A 23,784-nucleotide genomic window follows, 5' to 3' on the forward strand; every position below is an offset into this window, starting at 1 on the left:
GTTCACACACTGCCTGTTTTCTGTGTTGGGATCACACCCTGGCTGTTCTTTGTGTTGGGATCACACCCTGCCTGTTTTCTGTGTTGGGATCACACCCTGGCTGTTCTTTGTGTTGGGATCACACCCTGCCTGTTCTCTGTGTTAGGATCACACCCTGCTTGTTTTCTGTGTTAGGATCACGCCCTGCCTGTTCTCTGTGTTAGGATCACGCCCTGCCTGTTCTCTGTGTTAGGATCACACCCTGCCTGTTTTCTGTGTTGGGATCACACCCTGGCTGTTCTTTGTGTTGGGATCACACCCTGCCTGTTTTCTGTGTTAGGATCACGCCCTGCCTGTTCTCTGTGTTAGGATCACGCCCTGTCTGTTCTCTGTGTTAGGATCACACCCTGCCTGTTTTCTGTGTTGGGATCACACCCTGCCTGTTCTCTGCTTTGGGATCACATCCTGCCTGTTCTCTGTGTTGGGATCACACCCCGCCTGTTCTCTGTGTTGGGATCACATCCTGCCTGTTCTCTGTGTTGGGATCACACCCTGCCTGTTCTCTGCTTTGGGATCACATCCTGCCTGTTCTCTGTGTTGGGATCACACCCTGCCTGTTCTCTGTGTTGGGATCACATCCTGCCTGTTCTCTGTGTTAGGATTACGCCCTGCCTGTTCTCTGTGTTAGGATCACCCCCTGCCTGTTTTCTGTGTTGGGATCACACCCTGCCTGTTTTCTGTGTTGGGATCACACCCTGCCTGTTCTCTGCTTTGGGATCACATCCTGCCTGTTCTCTGTGTTGGGATCACACCCTGCTTGTTCTCTGTGTTGAGTTCACACCCTGCCTGTTCTCTGTGTTGAGTTCACACCCTGCCTGTTCTCTGTGTTGGGATCACACCCTGCCTCTTCTCTGCGTTGGGATCACACCCTGCCTGTTCTCTGTGTTGGGATCACACCCTACCTGTTCTCTGCGTTGAGGTCACACCCTGCCTGTTCTCTGTGTTGAGTTCACACCCTGCCTGTTCTCTGCGTTGAGTTCACACCCTGCCTGTTCTCTGTGTTGAGTTCACACCCTGCCTGTTCTCTGCGTTGAGTTCACACCCTGCCTGTTCTCTGTGTTGAGTTCACACCCTGCCTGTTCTCTGCATTGAGACCACACCCTGCCTGTTCTCTGCGTTGAGTTCACACCCTGCCTGTTCTCTGTGTTGGGATCACACCCTGCCTGTTCTCTGCATTGAGACCACACCCTGCCTGTTCTCTGCGTTGAGTTCACACCCTGCCTGTTCTCTGTGTTGAGTTCACACCCTGCCTGTTCTCTGTGTTGAGTTCACACCCTGCCTGTTCTCTGCATTGAGACCACACCCTGCCTGTTCTCTGCGTTGAGTTCACACCCTGCCTGTTCTCTGTGTTGGGATCACACCCTGCCTCTTCTCTGCATTGGGATCACACCCTGCTTGTTCTCTGTGTTGAGTTCACACCCTGCCTGTTCTCTGCATTGAGACCACACCCTGCCTGTTCTCTGCGTTGAGTTCACACCCTGCCTGTTCTCTGTGTTGGGATCACACCCTGCCTCTTCTCTGCATTGGGATCACACCCTGCCTGTTCTCTGTGTTGGGATCACACGCTGCCTGTTCACTGCGTTGAGGTCACACCCTACCTGTTCTCTGCGTTGAGGTCACACCCTGCCTGTTCTCTGTGTTGGGATCACACCCTGCCTCTTCTCTGCGTTGGGATCACACCCTGCCTGTTCTCTGTGTTGGGATCACACGCTGCCTGTTCACTGCGTTGAGGTCACACCCTACCTGTTCTCTGCGTTGAGGTCACACCCTGCCTGTTCTCTGCATTGAGACCACACCCTGCCTGTTCTCTGCGTTGAGTTCACACCCTGCCTGTTCTCTGTGTTGGGATCACACGCTGCCTGTTCTCTGTGTTGAGTTCACACCCTGCCTGTTCTCTGCGTTGAGTTCACACCCTGCCTGTTCTCTGTGTTGAGTTCACACCCTGCCTGTTCTCTGTGTTGGGATCACACCCTGCCTCTTCTCTGCGTTGGGATCACACCCTGCCTGTTCTCTGTTTTGGGATCACACGCTGCCTGTTCACTGCGTTGAGGTCACACCCTACCTGTTCTCTGCGTTGAGGTCACACCCTGCCTGTTCTCTGCATTGAGACCACACCCTGCCTGTTCTCTGCGTTGAGTTCACACCCTGCCTGTTCTCTGTGTTGGGATCACACGCTGCCTGTTCTCTGTGTTGAGTTCACACCCTGCCTGTTCTCTGTGTTGGGATCACACGCTGCCTGTTCTCTGCGTTGAGTTCACACCCTGCCTGTTCTCTGTGTTGGGATCACACGCTGCCTGTTCTCTGCGTTGAGTTCACACCCTGCCTGTTCTCTGCGTTGAGTTCACACCCTGCCTCTTCTCTGTGTTGGGATCACACCCTGCCTGTTCTCTGTGTTCGGATCACACCCTGCCTGTTCTCTGCGTTGGGATCACACCCTGCCTGTTCTTAGCGTTGGGATCACACCCTGCCTGTTTTCTTCGTTGGGATCACACCCTGCCTGTTCTCTGTGTTGAGTTCACACCCTGCCTGTTCTCTGTGTTGAGTTCACACCCTGCCTGTTCTCTGCGTTGGGATCACACCCTGCCTGTTCTCTGTGTTGATTTCACACCCTGCCTCTTCTCTGCGTTGGGATCACACCCTGCCTGTTCTCTGCATTGAGTCCACACCCTGCCTGTTCTCTGTGTTGGGATCACACCCTGCCTGTTCTCTGTGTTGGGATCACATGCTGCCTGTTCACTGCGTTGAGGTCACACCCTGCCTTTTCTCTGCATTGAGACCACACCCTGCCTGTTCTCTGCATTGAGACCACACCCTGCCTGTTCTCTGCGTTGAGTTCACACCCTGCCTGTTCTCTGTGTTGGGATCACACGCTGCCTGTTCTCTGTGTTGGGATCACACCCTGCCTGTTCTCTGTGTTGAGTTCACACCCTGCCTGTTCTCTGCGTTGAGTTCACACCCTGCCTGTTCTCTGTGTTGGGATCACACCCTGCCTCTTCTCTGTGTTGGGATCACACCCTGCCTGTTCTCTGTGTTCGGATCACACCCTGCCTGTTCTCTGCGTTGGGATCACACCCTGCCTGTTCTTAGCGTTGGGATCACACCCTGCCTGTTTTCTGCGTTGGGATCACACCCTGCCTGTTCTCTGTGTTGGGATCACACCCTGCTTGTTCTCTGTGTTGAGTTCACACCCTGCCTGTTCTCTGTGTTGAGTTCACACCCTGCCTGTTCTCTGCGTTGGGATCACACCCTGCCTCTTCTCTGCGTTGGGATCACACCCTGCCTGTTCTCTGTGTTGAGTTCACACCCTGCCTGTTCTCTGTGTTGGGATCACACCCTGCCTGTTCTCTGTGTTGAGTTCACACCCTGCCTGTTCTCTGTGTTGAGTTCACACCCTGCCTCTTCTCTGTGTTGGGATCACACCCTGCCTGTTCTCTGTGTTCGGATCACACCCTGCCTGTTCTCTGCGTTGGGATCACACCCTGCCTGTTCTCTGCGTTGGGATCACACCCTGCCTGTTCTTAGCGTTGGGATCACACCCTGCCTGTTTTCTGCGTTGGGATCACACCCTGCCTGTTCTCTGTGTTGGGATCACACCCTGCTTGTTCTCTGTGTTGAGTTCACACCCTGCCTGTTCTCTGTGTTGAGTTCACCCCCTGCCTGTTCTCTGCGTTGAGTTCACACCCTGCCTGTTCTCTGTGTTGCGATCACACGCTGCCTGTTCTCTGTGTTGGGATCACACCCTGCCTGTTCTCTGTGTTGAGTTCACACCCTGCCTGTTCTCTGCGTTGAGTCCACACCCTTGCCTGTTCTCTGCGTTGAGTTCACACCCTGCTTGTTCTCTGTGCTGGGATCACACCCTGCCTATAATTTGTGTTGGGATCACACCCCGACTGTTCTCTGTGTTGAGTTCACACCCTGCCTGTTCTCTGTGTTGGGATCACACCCTGCCTCTTCTCTGCATTGGGATCACACCCTGCCTGTTCTTTGTGTTGAGTTCACACCCTGCCTGTTCTCTGTGTTGGGATCACACCCTGCCTGTTCTCTGCATTGGGATCACACCCTGCTCGTTCTCTGCGTTGAGTTCACACCCTGTCTGTTCTCTGCATTGGGATCACACCCTGCCTGTTATCTGTGTTGGGATCACACGCTTCCTGTTCACTGCTTTGAGTTCACACCCTGCCTGTTCTCTGCGTTGAGGTCACACCCTGCCTTTTCTCTGCATTGAGACCACACCCTGCCTGTTCTCTGCATTGAGATCACACCCTGCCTGTTCTCTGCGTTGAGTTCACACCCTGCCTGTTCTCTGTGTTGGGAGCACACGCTGCCTGTTCTCTGTGTTGGGATCACACCCTACCTGTTCTCTGTGTTGAGTTCACACCCTGCCTGTTCTCTGTGTTGGGATCACACCCTGCCTCTTCTCTGTGTTGGGATCACACCCTGCCTGTTCTCTGTGTTGGGATCACACCCTGCCTGTTCTCTGTGTTGAGTTCACACCCTGCCTCTTCTCTGTGTTGGGATCACACCCTGCCTGTTCTCTGCACTGAGTTCACACCCTGCCTGTTCTCTGTGTTGAGTTCACACACTGCCTCTTCTCTGTGTTGGGATCACACACTTCCTGTTCTCTGCGTTGAGTTCACACCCTGGCTGTTCTCTGTGTTGGGATCACACCCTGCCTGTTCTCTGTGTTAGGATCACGCCCTGCCTGTTTTCTGTGTTGGGATCACACCCTGCCTGTTCTCTGTGTTGAGTTCACACCCTGCCTCGTCTCTGTGTTCGGATCACAACCTGCCTGTTCTCTGCTTTGGGATCACACCCTGGCTGTTCTCAGCGTTGGGATCACACCCTGCCTCTTCTCTGCGTTGGGATCACACCCTGCCTGTTCTCTGTGTTGGGATCACACGCTGCCTGTTCACTGCGTTGAGGTCACACCCTGCCTCTTCTCTGTGTTGGGATCACACCCTGCCTGTTCTCTGTGTTGGGATCACACCCTGCCTGTTCTCTGTGTTGGGATCACACCCTGCCTGTTCTCTGTGTTGGGATCACACGCTGCCTGTTCACTGCGTTGGGATCACACGCTGCCTGTTCACTGCGTTGAGGTCACACCTTGCCTGTTCTCTGTGTTGGGATCACACCCTGCCTGTTCTCTGCATTGAGACCACACCCTGCCTGTTCTCTGCGTTGAGTTCACACCCTGCCTGTGCTCTGTGTTGGGATCACACGCTGCCTGTTCTCTGTGTTGGGATCACACGCTGCCTGTTCTCTGCGTTGAGTCCACACCCTTGCCTGTTCTCTGCGTTGAGTTCACACCCTGCTTGTTCTCTGTGTTGGGATCACACCCTGCCTATTCTTTGTGTTGGGATCACACCCCGACTGTTCTCTGTGTTGAGTTCACACCCTGCCTGTTCTCTGTGTTGGGATCACACCCTGCCTGTTCTCTGCGTTGAGTTCACACCCTGCCTGTTCTCTGTGTTGGGATCACACCCTGCCTGTTCTCTGTGTTGGGATCACACCCTGCCTGTTGTCTGTGTTGAGTTCACACCCTGCCTCTTCTCTGTGTTGGGATCACACCCTGCCTGTTCTCTGCGTTTGTGATCACACCCTGCCTGTTCTCTGTGTTGGGATCACACCCTGCCTGTTCTCTGCGTTGGGATCACACCCTGCCTGTTCTCTGTGTTGGGATCACATCCTGCCTGTACTCTGTGTTGAGTTCACACCCTGCCTGTTCTGTGTGTTGAGTTCACACCCTGCCTGTTCTCTGTGTTGGGATCACACCCTGCCTCTTCTCTGCGTTGGGATCACACCCTGCCTGTTCTTTGTGTTGAGTTCACACCCTGCCTGTTCTCTGTGTTGGGATCACACCCTGCCTGTTCTCTGCATTGGGATCACACCCTGTCTGTTCTCTGCGTTGGGATCACACCCTGCCTCTTCTTTGTGTTGGGATCACACCCTGCCTGTTCTCTGTGTTGGGATCACACCCTGCCTGTTCTCTGTGTTGGGATCACACCCTGCCTCTTCTCTGCGTTGGGATCACACTCTGCCTGTTCTCTGCACTGAGTTCACACCCTGCCTGTTCTCTGTGTTGGGATCACACCCTGCCTGTTCTCTGTGTTGTGTTCACACCCTGCCCCTTCTCTATGTTGAGTTCACACCCTGCCTCTCCTCTGTGTTGGGATCACACCCTGCCTCTTCTCTGTGTTGGGATCACACCCTGCCTGTTCTCTGCGTTGGGATCACACCCTGCCTGTTCTATGCGTTGAGTTCACACCCTGGCTGGTCTCTGTGTTGGGATCACACCCTGCCTGTTCTCTGTGTTGGGAACACACCCTGCCTGTTCTCTGCGTTGGGATCACACCCTTCCTGTTCTCTGCACTGAGATGACACCCTGCCTGTTCTCTGTGTGGAGTTCACACCCTGCCTCTTCTCTGTGTTGGGATCACACCCTGCCTGTTCTCAGCGTTGAGTTCACACCCTGGCTGTTCTCTGTGTTGGGATCACACCCTGCCTGTTCTCTGCGTTGGGATCACACCCTGCCTGTTCTATGCGTTGAGTTCACACCCTGGCTGGTCTCTGTGTTGGGATCACACCCTGGCTGTTCTCTGCGTTGGGATCACACCCTGCCTGTTCTCTGTGTTGGGATCACACCCTGCCTCTTCTCTGTGTTGGGATCACACCCTGCCTGTTCTCTGTGCTGAGTTCACACCCTGCCTGTTCTCTGCGTTGTGATCACACCCTGCCTGTTCTCTGTGTTGGGATCACACCCTGCCTGTTCTCTGTGTTGGGGTCACACGCTGCCTGCTCTCTGTGTTGGTATCACACGCTGCCTGTTCACTGCGTTGAGGTCACACCCTGCCTGTTTTCTGCGTTGAGTTCACACCCTGCCTGTTCTCTGCGTTGAGTTCACACCCTGCCTGTTCTCTGTGTTGGGATCACATGCTGCCTGTTCTCTGTGTTGGGATCACACCCTGCCTGTTCTCTGTGTTGAGTTCACACCCTGCCTGTTCTCTGTGTTGGGATCACACCCTGCCTCTTCTCTGTGTTGGGATCACACCCTGCCTGTTCTCTGTGTTGAGATCACACCCTGCCTCTTCTCTGTGTTGGGATCACACCCTGCCTGTTCTCTGTGTTGAGTTCACACCCTGCCTGTTCTCATTGTTGGGATCACACCCAGCCTGTTCTCTGTGTTGAGATCACACCCTGCCTGTTCTCTGTGTTGGGATCCCACCCTGCCTGTTCTCTGTGTTGAGTTCACACCCTGCCTGTTCTCTGTGTTGGGATCACACCCTGCCTCTTCTCTGCACTGAGTTCACACCCTGCCTGTTCTCTGTTTGTGATCACACCCTGCCTGTTCTCTGCGTTGGGATCACACCCTGCCTGTTCTCTGCACTGAGTTCACACCCTGCCTGTTCTCTGTGTTGAGTTCACACCCTGCCTCTTCTCTGTGTTGGGATCACACCCTGCCTGTTCTCTGCGTTGAGTTCACACCCTGGCTGATCTTCATCCCGGATGCTTCACACTCAGCTGCAAACCACCCCAGTGCACGCTGAAGGTCCTGATTTGACGAAGCCCACAGAACCACATCGTCCGCAAACAGCAGAGACGAGATTCTGTGGTTCCCAAACCAGACCCCCTCTACACCCTGCTGCGCCTAGAAATTCTGTCCATAGAAATAATGAACAGAGTGCAGCCCTGGCGGAGGCCAACGTGCACTGGAAACAGGTTTGACCGGCAATGTGAACCAAGCTCCTGCTGCGGTCGTACAGGGAATGGATAGCCCTTAGCAAAGGACCCTGGACCCCCTACTCCCGGAGCACTCCCCACAGGGTGCCCCAAGGGACACGGTCGAATGCCTTCTCCAGATCCACAAAACACATGTGGACTGGTTTGGCGAACTCCCATGAACCCTCGAGCACCCGATGGAGCATGTAGAGCTGGTCTGAGGTTCGACCATCGTTCGAATTCTCCTCTCCAGTACTCTGGAATAGACCTTACCGGGGAGGCTGAGGAGTGTGATCCCGCTATAGTTGGAACACACCCTCCGGTCCCCCTTCTTAAACAGAGGGACCACCACCCCGGTCTGCCAATCCAGAGGCACTGTCCCCGATTGGCACGCGATGTTGCAGAGGCATGTCAGCCAAGACAGTCCCACAACATCCAGAGACTTAAGGTACTCAGGACAGATTTCATCCACCCCAGGAGCCTTGCCACCGAGGAGCTTTCTAACCACCTCGGTGACTTCGGCCCGGGTAATGGATGAGTCCGCCTCTGAGTTCCCAGTCTCTGCTTCCTCTTCGGAAGACGTGACGATGGGATTGACGATCATGTAAAGTCTTATATTGTTTTTTAAACTTTGATGTCTCCCATCAAGAGTTTTTGTAAAAATAAGAAATGTAAATAAAGATTGAAAAAAAGCTTCTGTTTACATTTTGCTTCTGGAAACACAAGTCCGACGTGTGGTTTTTGAACGTACAATGTGAGCAGTCAGATGGCATCAGAGTATCGGGCTGTATAGTGCGAGAACATAAATCGTGTGCTCTGAACTTTTCCACCATGCAGTTTTGTCGTACAGTTTGAGCTGGAGCTGAGTACAATGATTGAAAATATCGTAAAGTGTCTGCCCAGCTTTAGGGCGAATACTGCCATGAACCCTACTGGCCAGTAGATGCCAGTAGAGACCGTGAAAAGTTGCCAAAATAAAATTCCAGATAATCCATGTCTGCTACGTTTAAGATGCATGGAATTTAATAAATGCAAACTGAATTTCAGACATCTTATATATATTACTCTGGAACAGAGACGACAGACAGTGTTTGACAGACGTGGCATCCCCAGGGTACAGTCTGTAGTACGCCTCCAGCTCTAAATAGCAAACAGGACTCTACAAAGAGGACTCTAAATAGCAAACAGGAATCGATTGCAATGATTCCAATTGAAAATAATGGAGGAGCAACCTGTGCTTCTTCTGCCATTTTTACATAAAACAAACACAAGAACAATGTCTATAAACCCAGAGAATATATTCACAAGTTTTAGGCACAATATACAAAGAGTTTAATGCTGTTGTCTGTGTGGAGCCTGATCAGAGCATCTCAAATGCATTTCTTTTGTCGTGAATGTACTGGCATTACCCATAATGCACTGCTGCTGGGCACAGCATGTCCACACAAAAACCTTCAAAATTAGTGCACTTTATAAAACTTCAGACATGACGTTAATTTAAATAACTTGTGCGAAATTAGTTTGGTTAAAATTTTAACCATAAGTTAAAACTGTAGGTGTTGTGTGGGCCGCCAAAGAGGAGGTACTGCTGGCCCACCACCAGATGGCGCTCTGCCACAATGGCACTTTGTGGCCCTCAGGGGGCGCATGGACCTGGTGGTACCGCCAGGTGTGCCCCGTTAGGCCGTCCGCAGCTGTCTCACTTCATCCATCACTCATCCATAAAAGCCTGGAAGAGACACCATAACTCTGCCGAGTTATCAGCTTACCACGCAGGTAAACCGACTCAGCTGTTTTGTGCCATATGCACATGTTTTTGCTTCTGAACTCTTTCCAGTCGTAACCTTTTCTATACTTGCAGCTTGGAGCTGGTTTTGTGGAAGTTTGGGAGGAGCTAGTGTGTCCACTCCTTACTTTCATTTTTCTAAGTATTACATTAGGCACTGCACGTACTCAGTTTTTCCTGCTCTCTGGGAGTGGAGGTTTTTCCCTCAGGAAGGAACTGTGTTTTTGCTGACTGTTTGCTGGGTGTACACACACCCACCTGAACCTGTTTTTGCTCCTGCCAGCAGTACTGGTCTGACAGCCTCGAGCGGTGGCCACCTGGGGGTACCAGGACTTGGCGGCTCTGGTGTGTTGCAGGTCTCCTACTGGCGGTGGAACTTCGTGGGTCCCGGCTCTTCTCTGGATAGACGTCTCCTACCCTCGGGCCTGCCCACGTGTCACCAGCAGTATTGATTGGACTCATTATATTTGGCTTTGTTTGTACCTTTGCACAATAAATTGTGATTTATTCATATTCTATTGGCTGTTCATTTACGCCCCCTACCGCGGGTCCATATATTCACTTTCCCAACAGTATGCCTCTGGATAACTTGGGTGATATTGCCAGCGTATCAGTTTGGGGTCAAAAGAAATTTGCTTTTTTTCTATGACCAGTTCTCCTTTGCCTGCAGAGGAGAGAGCAGTTTCTTCTAGAATCAGCTCTTCTTTGTTTGCAGAGGATAGAACTACACATCTACTACAAAATATTTAACATGTAGGTACTCAAGTGATTTTAGATTTCATATGTTTGTAACTATTCAGCTTTGTTTACCACATCTACAAAAATACATTAGCTAATCCAATAATGAAAACATTATCTTCGATAATTAGCAGTTAGCGGATTAGCGGAACTGTGTCCACCATTGAATTTAGTCCTTTTGCGAGCACATCCTTTTCTGTCTTTGTAAGAACCCTGTCAGAGAGATTGTTTACCCAATTTTCCCCATTCTCACTAAATTGTCTGGGTGTATCTTTATAAATACCCCCACTGCTCGTGAAAGTAAGCCTTTTCTGCACTAAAAGGTTGTGAAACTTCCTGATTTGCTGCTCCTTACTTTTTAAATGCTCAGACATTTGAATTTTAACTATGAACTTTGTGATCTTATTTTGGGCCTCTTCCCACACTAAAGTTTCTAACCTTTTGTGAAGACTATCAAAATCATTTTGGAGATCTAAAATGAAGCCTTATAATTCGAAGACCCAAAATCCTCCCAAGGTAACTGTGCTGGATCTTTTTTGCTGTGTGACCTGCTTCTAGTGCCTTTTGCCTACATCTCAGGTTAAATCTTAAGTGGTTTCTAAAGTTAGCTATTTTTTAGCAGTATTTTCCAGCTTACGTACCAGTGCCAGTGCCTCATACCCACAGTTGGTTGCAATGTTTCTGTGAAGTCTCTCAGTTGTCCAGGTGGTTCCATAGTAACTCCAGCAAAAGATGGAGTTTTAAACCTAACCAGAACCCTCCTACCAAGAGGCAGACTGCTTCTGTTATTCTTCTCTACAAGCTTCTCTACCGCTAATCCACTGACTGACAAGTTAACTTTTACAGTGATAAACCGATAAACTGGTAAAAAAAATTAAGCAGAACCGATAATTGCTAATTGAGTATTGACTCCGGAACACTGTCACCGACTGACCAGCCAGTTTTGAGTTTAAGCACCGCCAATGCTTCTGAGTAGAATCAAAGGTGATCACAAACCCAGCACAAGCAATGAGTCAGAGCTCCTGTCTTTGTGCGCCCTGCTCACTGCTATAAGTCCTTTACATTCACAGCATACAGTCCACCAGACGTGGGCAAAAGGCTTAAACAGAAAAGCAGGTTTGACTTATGGTTTGATTTAAAAACCAGACTAATTCCGGATGGTTTATTAATATTAATCATTTTTACAAACTGAAAATATCACAAATATCTTTTAGTTTTAAAGTGATGCACTGATTCTGAATGTTTGAGCATTATACAATTTTTGCCAACTGCTTACACACCCAAAAAGCAAATGCTTCGACTTAAGCTTCAAATCCAAAACTTCTTGCAACAAAAGCTAAAACACAATGACAATACCTTAAACACATTTTTACACACAGTTTCCTACTTTAGACACTGAACTCAAAGATAAAACAAGGACTGCACGCAGTCATATATGGGCCCTCGTTCTGCGTAACCGCCTACTCAGGTCTGCACGTCTCCTTGTGACTGGATGTGTGTAGGTGCATACAGGGGCTGACCCTTATTACACAGTTCAAGTTTCAAGCAAATCAGACAATGCATGAATGAGTTAGAGGAAGTTGATTGTTCATCCACTAGGGGGCGCTCTGAGCACAAACAGAGGGGCCAGGTGTGTTCAGGGGCCAACTATCATCACACAGTTTCAAGTCAATCAGGCAAAGCATGAAGGAGATACCATGACTTGATGTTCCATGGCAAAGGGTCAAAATGGTGGCGCCATAGCGGCCACACCCTTAAACAGAGAAAAGCTTTTGATAACTTTTGATCAGTATCATGTCTGGATGCTGTGAAAAAAATTTGAAGTGCATTGGACAAAATCCCAAGGAGGAGTTCGTTCAAATACAACGTGTGGAAATCACGACAAAATGAGAAGAAAATTCAAAATTGCTGACTTCCTGTTTGGAGTAGACCCATGGTGCAAGAGACTTTTTTGTACGTCTATGCAAGGCAGTCATTTTAAAAAAAAAAGCCAAGTTGTAATTAGATAACTGTCTGATATAACCGGTGTCAAAATAAATAGAAGTGTACCAATTTTCATCTCCCTACTCCAAAAAACCCCTATGGGGAGGGGTTTTTGAAAGATTCAAGGGGGCGCTATTGAGGCATTTTGCCCCGCCCATGGGCGACGCCCCTATGAATTGTAAGAGGTTGTTGTGCTTGATGTGTGTATCAATTTTCATGATGATATGACAAAATTAAAGCCATCAAAAGGAAGAACATAATTTCATGGCGAATGGGCAATATTCAGCACGCCGCCACACGGACGCCGTTACTCGTAACTTCACGGCGATCGTTGCCTACGTTCAACAACTTGTTCTGCATGTTTTAGAAGTGGAAGGAAGTTGATGGTGTTAAATATGTGACATCAGTGCCTGAAGAGGATGTTCGAGCTTTCGAGGACTTTTGATCAGCATCATCTCTGGATGCTGTGAAAGAAATTTGAAGTGCATTGGACAAAATCCAAAGGATAAGTTCGTTCAAATACAACGTGTGGAAATCATGCCAAAATGAGAAGAAAATTCAAAATGGCCGACTTCCTGTTTGGAGTAGACCCATGGTACAAGAGACTTTTTTGTACGTCTATGCAAGTCACACGTGTTGTTATGTGGGCCGCTGAAGAGGAGGTACTGCTGGCCCACCACCACCAGAGGGCGCTCTGCTTGGAGTGCGGGCTCCAAGCACGAGAGGGCGCCAGACCCAGAAGAAGTGACAGCTGTCACTCATCCTCAGCTCCAGCTGTCACTCATTCCTCATCATCACCATCACCATAAAGGCCGGACTGCAACTCCACCTCCTCGCCGAGAAATCAACTACCGAAGAGGTAATTTTCTCTGCTGACTCAAATCATTGAGTGATAATCTGAACCTCTTTTGCAGCCGTTTTCCTGTTGTGTCTGCCTTATCTGTGGGATTGGCGTTTGGTGTGATCAGCGATGGCTTCGCTTCACACTCCAATCAGATAAGTGGTTAAACAGGAGCTGCACGAGTGTGTGATTGGAGGTGGAGGTGCTCCCTCCTAACTGAGTGCAGACTGTGGATTACTGAGTGTGCGGATTCACACTCATTCATCTTGTCTTTGTTTTCTGCCAGCAGTACCAGGGTCGACAGCCGAAGACAGAGGCCACCTGGGGACTCGGGACTTGGCGGTTCCGGTGTTCTTCAGGCCGTTGGTGGTGGAAGCCATGTGGGACGCGGCTCATCTCTCGTCAGGGGTCTTCTATCTTCGAGCCTGCCCACACGTCACCTGGTGTTAATTGACTTTACAGATCTTGTGTGTTTAGTTGTGTGTTGTCACAACATTAAATTGTTACTTATTGACTTATTCATTGTCCGTTCCTTTGCGCCCCCGTTGTGGGTCCGTGCTACGACACCTTCCCAACAGGATTTCTCGGCCATTCGTCATGGATCCCGAGGGGCGTCAACCCGAGCTTGAACGGCCAATGGAAGAGCCAGGAGCGCAGGCGTCAGCGGGAGGCGTGTTGAGTGAGCTGCAGCAGATCTTAACCGCCTTCACGGCTCGGCTGGATTTAGTGACCGAGCAGAATGTTCTCCTTAACCGGAGGGTGGAGGCTCTCACCACCAGGGTGGAAGCGCGTGATCAGGGCGCTGCTGAAGCCACTCCTCTTGCTGGTCCTGGGCCTGTAACAGACGTTCCACTGGTCGTTCAACGACCCCCCCCACCGTCCCCTGAAGCATACATAAGCCCTCCGGAACCGTACGGAGGCTGTGTTGAGACGTGCGCAGACTTCCTCATGCAGTGTTCGCTCGTCTTTTCACAGCGTCCTGTCATGTACGAGTCAGACACCAGCCGGGTGGCTTATGTTATTAATCTGCTTCGAGGAGAGGCACGCGCCTGGGCTACGGTGCTTTGGGAGCAGAATTCACGGCTCCTAACGTCTTATGCTGGGTTTGTACGGGAGTTCAAACACGTTTTTGACCATCCCAACAGAGGCGAGACCGCTTCGAGCGTGCTGCTGTCAATGAGACAGGGGCATCGCAGCGCAGCCGAGTATGCAGTCGACTTCCGCATCACGGCAGCGAGGTCCGGCTGGAATAACGTTGCACTCCGCGCCGCCTTCGTAAATGGACTGTCTCCGGTCCTGAAGGAGCACCTGCTGGCTAAGGAGGAACCGCGGGATTTTGACGGGCTTGTCGATTTGGTTATACGCTTAGACAACCGTTTGAATGAGCATCGTCGGGAGCAGGCCGGAGGGTGTGACCGGGCACGAGCCGTCCCTCCCCCTTCCGGTTCCGAAAGGGTGACGTCGTCCCCACGCTTCACTGACAGAGAGCTCCGTGTGGTTACAGCTCCCCCTGCTGAGGAGGCTATGGACACGAGCAGGGCCAAAGTAAAGACAAACGTCAGACAAAGGAGGCTGGCCCGCGGGGAGTGTTTTGTCTGCGGCTCTTGTGAGCATATGCAGAAGGACTGCCCCAAAACGGTCAAACTACAACGCCCGTCCTTAGAAACTGGGCTAAGGGTGGGCCATAACATGCACGCGGGGAAATCCCGCAAATCTGCACGAATCCCAGTAACGATCCTTTGTGGGGATCTAACCCTTCACGCCCCAGCACTGGTAGACACGGGGTCGGAAGGGAATCTGCTGGATAGCAGATGGGCAAAGGAAGTAGGGCTCTCCCTGGTGGCTCTGCCGGCACCATTGCAGGTGCGAGCACTAGATGGCACCCTGCTTCCGTTAATCACACATCAGACACAGCCAGTGACCTTGGTTGTGTCTGGAAATCACAGGGAGGAGATAGTGTTCCATGTAACACCTTCTACCTCCCGAGTGATTTTGGGATTTCCATGGATGGTGAAACTCAATCCCCGGATAGATTGGCCGTCCGGGGTTGTGACGCAGTGGAGCGAAACCTGCCACTGGGAGTGTTTAGGATCCTCGGTTCCTCCCGGCATGATGGCTAATGAGGAGGTTAAAGTCCCCCCCAATCTATCGGCGGTGCCAAAGGAGTACCACAATCTTGCTGACGTCTTCAGCAAAGATCTGGCACTCACTCTTCCCCCGCACCGACCGTACGACTGTGCCATCGATTTGGTCCCGGGCACTGAGTACCCGTCCAGTAGGTTGTACAACCTCTCACATCCGGAACGCGAATCAATGGAGACCTACATCCGGGACTCTTTAGCTGCCGGGCTGATCCGGAACTCCACCTCCCCGATGGGTGCTGGTTTCTTTTTTGTGGGCAAAAAGGACAGCGGACTCCGTCCATGCATTGATTACAGAGGGCTGAACGAGATCACGGTTCGCAACCGATACCCGTTACCTCTGTTGGATTCAGTGTTCACGCCCCTGCATGGAGCCCAAATTTTCACAAAATTGGATCTTAGAAACGCGTACCACCTGGTTCGGATCCGGAAGGGAGACGAATGGAAGACGGCATTTAACACCCCGTACCTGGTCATGCCGTTCGGCCTCACTAACGCCCCCGCGACGTTCCAAGCTTTGGTAAATGACGTCTTGCGGGACTTCCTGCATCGGTTCGTCTTCGTATATCTGGACGATATACTCATCTTTTCCCCGGACCCTGAGACCCATGTCCAGCATGTACGTCAGGTCCTACAGCGGTTGTTGGAGAACCGGCTGTTTGTGAAGGGCGAGAAGTGCGAGTTCCACCGCACTTCTTTGTCCTTCTTGGGGTTCATCATCTCCTCCAACTCCGTCGCCCCTGATCCGGCCAAGGTTGCGGCGGTGAGAGATTGGCCCCAACCAACAAGCCGCAGGAAACTGCAGCAGTTCCTCGGCTTTGCAAATTTCTACAGGAGGTTCATTAAAGGCTACAGTCATGTAGTTAGCCCCCTGACTGCCCTGACCTCCACCAAGGTCCCCTTCACCTGGTCGGATCGGTGCGAAGCCGCGTTCAAGGAGTTGAAACGCCAGTTCTCGACTGCACCTGTTCTGGTGCAGCCTGATCCTGATCGCCAGTACATAGTGGAAGTGGACGCCTCTGACTCAGGGATAGGAGCCGTGCTGTCCCAGAGCATGGAGGCTGATAAGGTTCTCCATCCTTGTGCCTATTTTTCCCGCAGGTTGACCCCAGCTGAACGGAACTATGACGTCGGCAATCGGGAGCTCCTCGCGGTGAAGGAGGCTCTTGAAGAGTGGAGACACCTGCTGGAGGGGGCGTCATTGCCTTTCACGGTTTTCACGGACCATCGGAACCTGGAGTACATCCGGACCGCCAAGCGGCTGAACCCCAGGCAAGCCCGCTGGTCTCTGTTCTTTGGGTGCTTTGACTTCCGGATCACGTACCGCCCCAGGACCAAAAACCAAAAATCGGATGCATTGTCCCGGGTGCACGAAGAAGAAGCCAAAGCGGGGCTGTCGAACCCCACCGAGACCATCATCCCCGAGTCCACTGTCGTGGCCTCCCTCACCTGGGACGTGGAGAAGACCGTCCGGGAGGCCCTGGCAAGGAGCCCGGATCCGGGGACCGGTCCCAAGAACAGACTGTACATCCCACCAGAGGCCAGAGCTGCCGTATTGGACTTCTGTCACGGATCCAAGCTCTCCTGTCATCCCGGAGTGCATAGGACCGTGGCAGTGGTCCAGCAGCGCTTCTGGTGGGCGTCCCTGGAAACCGACGTTCGGGACTATGTCCAGGCTTGTTCCATCTGTGCCAGGGGCAAGGCAGACCATCGGAGGACCTCGGGACTCCTCCAACCACTGCCGGTGCCTCACCGCCCCTGGTCTCACATCGGCCTGGACTTCATCACGGGCCTCCCGCCGTCCCAGGGCAACACCACCATTCTCACGATAGTGGACCGGTTCTCCAAGGCGGCCCACTTTGTGGCCCTCCCGAAGCTCCCGACGGACATTGTATCAGATCGTGGTCCCCAGTTCTCTTCGCAGGTTTGGAGGAGTTTCTGTAAGGAGCTGGGGGCCACCGTGAGTCTCTCGTCCGGGTACCACCCCCAGACAAACGGCCAGGCAGAGCGGGCTAACCAGGAGTTGGAACAGGCCCTTCGCTGCATCACCTCCACGCACCCGGCGGCCTGGAGTCACCATCTGGCCTGGATCGAGTATGCCCATAACAGCCAAGTCTCGTCTGCTACCGGCCTCTCCCCTTTTGAGGCATGTTTGGGGTACCAGCCCCCATTGTTCCCGCTGGTGGAGGGAGAGGTAGGTGTGCCCTCGGTCCAGGCCCACCTCAGGAGGTGCCGCCGGGTGTGGCGGACCGCCCGCTCTGCCTTGTTAAAGGCCCGGACGAGGGCCAAGACCCATGCGGACCGCCGGCGTTCCCCGGCCCCCACATACCAGCCCGGGCAGGAGGTGTGGCTCTCGACAAAGGACATCCCTCTCTGTGTGGACTCCCCAAAATTAAAGGACAGATTCATAGGACCCTTCAGGATCCTCAAAATCATCAACCCGGCCGCAGTGAAGCTCCAACTCCCAGCTTCACTGCGGATCCACCCTGTGTTCCACGTGTCCCGCCTCAAACCACACCACACCTCGCCCCTCTGTGCTCCTGGACCTACGCCGCCTCCTGCCCGGCTCATTGACGGGGAGCCTGGTTGGACAGTCCGCAGGCTCCTGGACGTCCGTCGTAAGGGCCGGGGGTTCCAAGATCTGGTGGACTGGGAGGGGTATGGACCTGAAGAACGCTGCTGGGTGAAGAGGAGCTTCATCCTGGACCCGGCCCTCCTGGCCGATTTTTACAAGAGACACCCAGACAAGCGTGGTCGGACGCCAGGAGGCGCCCGTTGAGGGGGGGGGGGGTCCTGTTATGTGGGCCGCTGAAGAGGAGGTACTGCTGGCCCACCACCACCAGAGGGCGCCCTGCTTGGAGTGCGGGCTCCAAGCACGAGAGGGCGCCAGACCCAGAAGAAGTGACAGCTGTCACTCATCCTCAGCTCCAGCTGTCACTCATTCCTCATCATCACCATCACCATAAAGGCCGGACTGCAACTCCACCTCCTCGCCGAGAAATCAACTACCGAAGAGGTAATTTTCTCTGCTGACTCAAATCGTTGAGTGATAATCTGAACTTCTTTTGCAGCCGTTTTCCTGTTGTGTCTGCCTTATCTGTGGGATTGGCGTTTGGTGTGATCAGCGACAGCTTCGCTTCACACTCCAATCAGATAAGTGGTTAAACAGGAGCTGCACGAGTGTGTGATTGGAGGTGGAGGTGCTCCCTCCTAACTGAGTGCAGACTGTGGATTACTGAGTGTGCGGATTCACACTCATTCATCTTGTCTTTGTTTTCTGCCAGCAGTACCAGGGTCGACAGCCGAAGACAGAGGCCACCTGGGGACTCGGGACTTGGCGGCTCCGGTGTTCTTCAGGCCATTGGTGGTGGAAACCATGTGGGACGCGGCTCATCTCTCGTCGGGGGTCTTCTATCTTCGAGCCTGCCCACACATCACCTGGTGTTAATTGACTTTACAGATCTTGTGTGTTTAGTTGTGTGTTGTCACAACATTAAATTGTTACTTATTGGCTTATTCATTGTCCGTTCCTTTGCGCCCCCTGTTGTGGGTCCGTGCTACGACACCTTCCCAACACGTGTACCAATTTTCATCTCCCTACTACAAAAAAACTCTATGGGGAGGGGTTTTTGAATGTTTTAAGGGGGCGCTATGTGACATCAGTACCTGTTAAAGTAAAAATAGGACATTTCCTGTTACCACCGGGGGACGCTGTGGTGGAGGTGGGAACTTAATATATGCAGACGTTGAGAGCGGAGCCCTCATCATGTCCAGCAAGTTTGAAGGATCTGCGATGAAGTATGTGGGCGTGACAGCAGTTCGAAGTGAAACGGCGTGCTCCAAAAAGCTCGCCAAAGTTTGACGACCCCTAGCAGCCACGCCTTTTAACCTAATTGCATTGTTTTGATAACTTTTGATCACCATTGCTTCATGATGATGTGGACCAAATTGGAAGATGATTGGATGAAATCCCTAGGACGAGTTTGTTCAAATGTAAGTAGTGGAAATGGCCAAAAATGGCAAAAAATTACCTCAAAATTGAAACTTAAAATCAAATTGTCCGACTTCCTGTCGCCATTTCACCATGACGTTAAGAGACTTTTTTGTGTGTTCCAGCATATGTGTACCGAATTTCATGAGGCTATGATGAAAAAACCCCTATGCAGAGGGTTTTTTGAAAATTTCCAGGGGGCGCTATTTCGCTGCGACCATGTGCACAGTGAAATGGCCAAAATATTGAATTTTGGATCTGGCCAGACAACTTTGCAAAGTTTGGTGAGTTTTTGAGCATGGGAAGTGGCTGAAATCCAGGCTTTGATCCCTTTTTGCCCCTTTCTTTGTTGCATCTTCTGTTCCCACTTTGATTTATTAGTGGTTTATTTTCATCATGTGTTTCTTCTATGTTCTATTTTGCTTTGTCACTTTGTTTCTTTGCTACTTTTATTCTTCAGCCATGTTCCAGTTCCGTTCTAGTTTTGTTCTATTAGTCTGTGTTTTCATGGTTTATCATTTAGTTATTTTTTGCTGTTCTCATTTCTGTTATGTAGTACTGTTATGCCAGGTTTTGTTATCACTTAGTTTCTGTTTTTCTTATAGTTTTGTCTGTCTGTTCTGGCTTAGTTTTGTCAGTGTTTAATTTCCTATTGTTCTGTTTATCATCTTCTGGTTTGCTTTTAAGTCCTGTTCAAGTTTAGATTCCTGTTCATGTTTTCTTTGTATGATCTTTAGTTGTCTTGTCGGTAATCTCTTCACTCCTCACCTGTCTGTCTCATCCTGTCCTCGTCTGCTCTGTGTCTGCACTCTTCTCAGTCTCACATGTTCACACCCAGCTTCATTTTTATCACAGTCTTCTTCTGATCACGGCACTCTCTTTCTGCACCTGCACTTTCTCATCACTGTTGGCCACGCTCCATTCATATGTCGTTTTCTTGCCCATTTGTCACCGCCTTTCTGCATCTCTTTTGCCGCTTAGTTTTCACCTGTCCACGCCCTCTTCCAGGCCCTTCCTCCACCGCGTGCACCTCATTATCCTGTTACCACTTGTTCTTATTTAAACTGCTTCAGTTTACTTCCTCGCTGCTCGTTTGTTGAGTTCACTCACTTACCAGCACTCTGTCTCGTCCTATTTTGCCAAGCCGTGTTTTTGACTCTGCTCTCACTACATAAAGTTATTTCAACTTACGTAACTAGAGAAGTCTTGTGGCATTATGAAATAACTAAATTCAAATAACAAAAGAAAAAATGTAATTGTTACATCAGTTTTTCTCATTGAGACAGCACCTTTTTTCGAGTGCAGCTTCCCTCAGTGTGAGGCCGTGGTGATCACATGGTCCACCAAAGTTGCTTGAGTTTCATCTGAAACATTTGTCCTTCTTGCTCTTCCTTCTTCTTTGTCCTTGTCCAGGTATCTCTCTGTGTCTTCCTTGTCCTCTTCTTCTTTTTCTGTGTGTTACCGCCTCCACGATTGCAGTTTTGTCTAAATGTCTTACATGAGCTCTATTTGTAGTGCCAAATGTCAGACTGATTCATAGTGAGTTTTCTGTGTGAGTGTTTTCAGATGTTTGCATAAGTGTTTCCAAATTCTGTGGAGCTAAATCCAGGCCAAAAGTTTTGTAATCTGAAAATAAAAAAGATTGAAAAAATACATTTTGAAACTGAAAATTCAGTGTTTGTTCTTGAAATTTATAATCATTTAAAAAGTATTATCAAAATAAAAATAAGTGTAAGATATATATTTTTCAGTTTAAATATATTTTTGATTCAGCTCTGTAATTATTTTGATCAAATAATTTATTTTCATTCATATTTCTTTTTTTCACCTTCAGATCTTTTTTTCACTTTCAAATCTTTTTTTTTTTTTTTTTTTTTTTCAGTTTCAAACTTTTGGCCCCATTCTGGCGTGGGAGGGCGTGGCTTCGATTGAAAGGGCTGTGGAATTGTGAGTGACAAGAGCAATCAGTCCTCACATGATGTTGCTTTCAGGAAACGTGGGCAAAAACTGTAATGCTCAAACATTCAGAATCAGTGCATTACTTTAAAACTAAAAGATATTTGTGATATTTTCAGTTTATATAATTTTAGCAATAACAACTCATGATTTATAGTACCAAATGCTTTGCATCGATCAATAAACACTCCCACAGTGTACTCTTTTTCTTCAATTGCAGTTGTAATTGTTTCTATCAATTCAATGAGTGCTAAAGCTTGATGATCTTTGAGATCCATATTGTTTTTCGTTAACTTATGTTTCTCAAAAAAATAATTTTTGTGTAAACCATTTCTCAAGAACCTTAGAGAACTGTGAAAGCAGCGACACTGGTCTATAGTTGTTAAATTTGTGTTCATCCCCACTTTAGCCACTTTCATTTGCTCAGGAAAAATACCAGTTTGTATGGAGATATTAAAAATACAGGTCAGTGGTTTGAGAATGCAGTCAATAGTTCTTTTAACAACTTCACAGAATAAATACTCATAAACATTACTTGTATAATAGTCTACTTTGATGTGAGGACAGTAAAGCGTAATATACAAGCCCAAATGTGAAAATATTCCACACTCTAAAGATTCTTTTTTACAAAAGAAAATTCTGAAATTTAAGAACCTCAGTCATACTGATTTAGCAGCAGAATGAAGCTGCTGTGATATCAAACCATGTATAGAGAGGCCAAGGCTGCCTACAAGAAAAAGATAGAGGACCACTTCGCTTCAAATGACCCCAGAAGGACGTGGCAGGGAATAAATCATATAACCAACTACTGAAGCAGCAACCCAGGAAATGCTAGGTCTCATGCCACGCTGGCAGAGGAGCTGAACCACTTCTTTGCCCGCTTCAAAGCAGACAGACCAGCAGCAACTTCACACCCACCACCCTCCAGCACTAGCACGCTAACACTTCAGGAACACAAAGTGAGACATGTGCTGAAGGCGGTGAACCCCAGGAAGGCAGCCGGCCCTGATGGTGTACCTGGAAAGGTACTGAAAGCGTGCGCTGAACAACTGGCTGGAGTTTTCACCTGCATCTTCAACCTGTCCCTGTCACAGGCCATCATTCCACTCTGCCTCAAATCCTCCACCATCATCCCAGTCCTAAAGAAGTCACCAGTGGAGAGCATAAATGACTACAGGCCTGTTGCACTTACGCCTGTGGTCATGAAGTGCTTTGAAAGACTGGTCTCTCAGCACATCAGAGCCTGTCTGCCTCCCACTCTGGACCCCCACCAGTTTGCCTACAGGGCAAACCGCTCCACAGAGGACGTTATCACCACAGCTCTCCACACCGCGCTGAGCCACCTGGAGCACCAGGGGAGCTATGTGAGGATGCTCTTCCTGGACTTCAGTTCAGCCTTCAACCACATCATCCCGGAGATCCTGGTCCAGAAACTGACACATCTGGGCATCTCCACCCCCATCTGCCAGTGGATCAAGGACTTCTTCACAAACCGCCCACAGTCCATGAAACGTGGCCCCCATTTTTCCTCCACCATCACACTCAGCACCGGTTCCCCTCAAGGTTGTGTACTGAGCCCCCTCCTGTTCACCCTTTACACACACGACTGCTCTCCGACCCATCCCACAAACACCATCATAAAGTTTGCGGATGACACCACCGTGATTGGGCTCATCTCAGGGAGGGATGAGACCGACTACAGAGACGAGGTAAATCGACTGACAGCGTGGTGTTCATCTAACAACCTGCCGCTGAACACCACAAAAACAAAAGAAATAATCCTGGACTTCAGGAAGAACTGGGCTGACCCAGCCCCACTCTACATCCAAGGGGACTGTGTGGAAAGGGTCAGCTCCATCAGGTTCCTCTGAGTGCAGCTCTCTGACAGCCTCTCCTGAACTGCCAACGCCACAGTGGTGGTGAAGAAAGCCCAGCAGTGACTCCACTTCCTGAGGGTGCTCAGGAGGAACAATCTGGAGGAGAAGCTGCTGGTGTTGTTCTACAGAGCCACCATCGAGAGCATCCTGACGTACTGCATCACAGTGTGGTACGGGGAGTGCTCAGCTGCAGACAGGAGAGCGCTGCAGAGGGTGATCAAAACGGCCCAGGGGATCACTGGCTGCTCTCTGCCCAGACTGGAAGACATTGCCAGCTCTCGCTACCTCAGCAGAGCTGCCAGCATCAGCAAAGACACATCCCACCCCAGCAACCACCTGTTTGACCTACGACCCTCCGACAAACAGACTCAGGGACAGCTTTCTCCCCAGAGCGATCACTGCACTGAACAAAAACAAATCACTCTAATCCGCACCTTCAAGTTTCTTGTGCAATATCTGTAAACCATGTGCAATATTCCTGTGCAGTATGATTCCACAGTTGTATATAATTCTCGTTTTACATTTTACTTGGTCCACATTTCATTTTATTTCATTTTACCTTATGTCTATATTAGTTGTACATATACTCTGAATAATTTACCGTTAAATTTCACTATCTTTTATATTGGCTAAAAATTACTCGCACCACAAAAAGCACCTTTTTGGAGCTGCACTCAAATTTTGTTGTAATGCAAATTACAATGACAATAAAGGTG

At 50.1% G+C, this 23,784-nt stretch overlaps 1 protein-coding gene across 1 annotated transcript in view; it reads right to left on the reverse strand.

Annotated features, from left to right (window-relative positions):
• The window catches only part of slc2a1a (solute carrier family 2 member 1a), a 261,459-nt gene that overhangs the window by 229,694 nt on the left and 7,981 nt on the right, over positions 1-23,784 (reverse strand). The window lies entirely within an intron of this gene.

The sequence above is a fragment of the Thalassophryne amazonica genome, chromosome 6, assembly GCF_902500255.1.
Source record: "Thalassophryne amazonica chromosome 6, fThaAma1.1, whole genome shotgun sequence".
In the NCBI taxonomy this organism is placed as follows: Eukaryota; Metazoa; Chordata; class Actinopteri; order Batrachoidiformes; family Batrachoididae; genus Thalassophryne; species Thalassophryne amazonica.